The sequence below is a fragment of the Heteronotia binoei genome, chromosome 21 (genome assembly GCF_032191835.1).
Source record: "Heteronotia binoei isolate CCM8104 ecotype False Entrance Well chromosome 21, APGP_CSIRO_Hbin_v1, whole genome shotgun sequence".
NCBI lineage: Eukaryota > Metazoa > Chordata > Lepidosauria > Squamata > Gekkonidae > Heteronotia > Heteronotia binoei.
The window spans coordinates 31,786,131-31,788,385 of NC_083243.1; the positions used below are offsets into that span (position 1 = coordinate 31,786,131).

At 47.8% G+C, this 2,255-nt stretch overlaps 1 non-coding gene across 1 annotated transcript; it reads right to left on the bottom strand.

Annotated features, from left to right (window-relative positions):
* Positions 1–949: 949 nt before the first annotated feature.
* Positions 950–1,054, bottom strand: LOC132590336 (U6 spliceosomal RNA). The gene has a single exon (XR_009556680.1). It is a non-coding gene; the product is annotated as a U6 spliceosomal RNA (small nuclear RNA).
* Between the last annotated feature and the right edge of the window lie 1,201 nt (positions 1,055–2,255).

Consider the following 2,255-nt stretch of genomic DNA (forward strand, 5'->3'; position numbering starts at 1 on the left):
ACCTAGCAACAGTGATCCATGCAACGGTCACCTCAAGATTGGATTACTGTAATGCCCTCTACATGGGACTGCCTCTGTGCCGAACCCGGAAGTTGCAGCTGGTGCAGAACACGGCGGCTAGGCTGATATTGGGGATCCCGAAATGGGAGCACATAGAACGGGGGCTACGCAAACTGCACTGGTTGCCAGTTACTTACCGGGTTCATTACAAAGTGCTGGTTATTACCTTTAAAGCCCTATATGGCCGAGGACCTGCCTACCTGAGGGACCGTCTCTCCCCTTACGAACCCCAGAGAGCACTGAGGTCAGCAGGGAAGAACCAGCTGACTATCCCTGGACCAAAGGAGGCCAAACTTCAAAACACTCGTACACGGGCCTTCTCCAGCTCCACACCTATGGAAGCAGCTCCTGGAAGAAGTGCGAGCCCTGCGGTGCCTTGGCCAGTTCTGCAGGGCCTGCAAGACCACTCTTTTCAGGATGGCCTTTGCTGGCTGAGAGACTACTGTTGGGCGACTTTCGCTACTATCATTTTATAAATGAAATTAGCACCTGGAAATCTGTATTGTATTTGGTTTATTGGAATGTTTTAAAGCTAATGTGATTTTAAACTTCGTATAACTATATGAAAATGTTGTTAACCGCCCTGAGCCCGCTTCGGCGGGGAGGGCGGGATATAAATAATTTATTATTATTATTATTATTATTATTATTATTATTATTATTATTATTATTATTATTATTATTATTATTAAAGTAGGTTAGGCTGATAGGGCATGATTGGCCCAAGATCACCCAGCAAGTTTCCATGGCAGGGTGGAGATTTGAACCTGGGCCTCTCAAATCCTAGTCCAACACTCTAATCATGACACCATGATGGCTCTATTCCTTTCCTTTTATAAAATGGCTCTTTTGGACTCAGAGTTCAGCCTAATTCCATCCTGCCCTCCCAAAAAATATAGAACTCTTCATGAATTTGCATGTCATCCTTGCACAGGGGCCATGCTAATCTTCTCTGTATCAACTGACTCTACTCCAGGCCTTGAGTTCAGCAGGAGCCTCCCCTCCTACCTTGTCCATTGAATAGTAGGTGAAGCTGCATAACACTCCCTGGCTTAGGAGATAGGGTTGCCAATCCCCAGGAGGGGGCAGGGGATCCCCTAGTTTGGAGGCCCTCCCCCTTCTTCAGGGTCATCAGGAAGCGGGGGAAGGGAAATGTCTGCTGTGCACTTCATTATTCCCTATGGAGACTGATTCCCATAGGAAATAATGGAGAAGGAATCCACGGGTATCTGGGGCTTTGGGTGGGGGGGCTGGTTTTTCAGGTAGAGGTACCAAACTTTCAGCATAGCATCCAATGCCTCTCCCCAAAATACTCCCCAAGTTTCAAAAGAATTGGACCAGGGGGTCCAGTTCTGTGAGCCCCCAAAGAAGGTGCCCCTATCCTTCATTATTTCCAACGGAGGGAAGGCATTTAAAAGGTGTGTGGTCCCTTTAAATGTAATGACTGGACCTCCCTTTGGAGTTCAATTATGCTTGTCACACCCTTGCTCCTGGCTCCACCCCCAATGTCTCCTGGCTCCACCCTCAAAGTCCCCAGATATTTCTCGAATTGGACTTGGCAACCCTATTAGGAGAGCAGGCAGTCAGCAAGCCATCAGGGGCTTTGCCATACCCCCCAGCAGCCCTCATTAACCTCTGGAGAAACCCCCGCCACCCTTTCTCCACTTCTTATGTGATTTGGGCAGCAGGTGGTTTGCTGGCCTTTTGACCCGGGGGAGGGGGGGTGGCGGCGGCTAAGGAGAGCCCCAGGTGAGTGAGGCCCTACTTGGGCTGGCTGGATCTCTAGTCAGTCCAAGCAGGCCTTGCTTGCCCAGAGCTCTCCTTTCTCCTGCCGGGTTCCTTTTGGCTGGTGGGGAGTGGTGGCATCTGCTAATGAGTTATACTAATGAGCCCCACCACCTATATTTCTACAAAACGACCCCTGCTGTACTCTATATTGAGTTTTGCAATATTGTTTTGTCAAATGTTTGAAAACCATGGTAGGTCATAGCAGCTGTTTTTTTTTTTAAATTGCAAGATCCATATCTCACAAAACCCAGGAAAAGAGCAACCATATTTTGATATTAGTACAGCTTGCTCCGCACTAGACACAGTGGCTCACAGAAACCCCTGGCTTCCTGCTTTTTCTGCTTTGTGATTTCTATTACTGATACAAGTTCATGTAGGAATAGTGTGTCTTTAATCATTTAATTTAG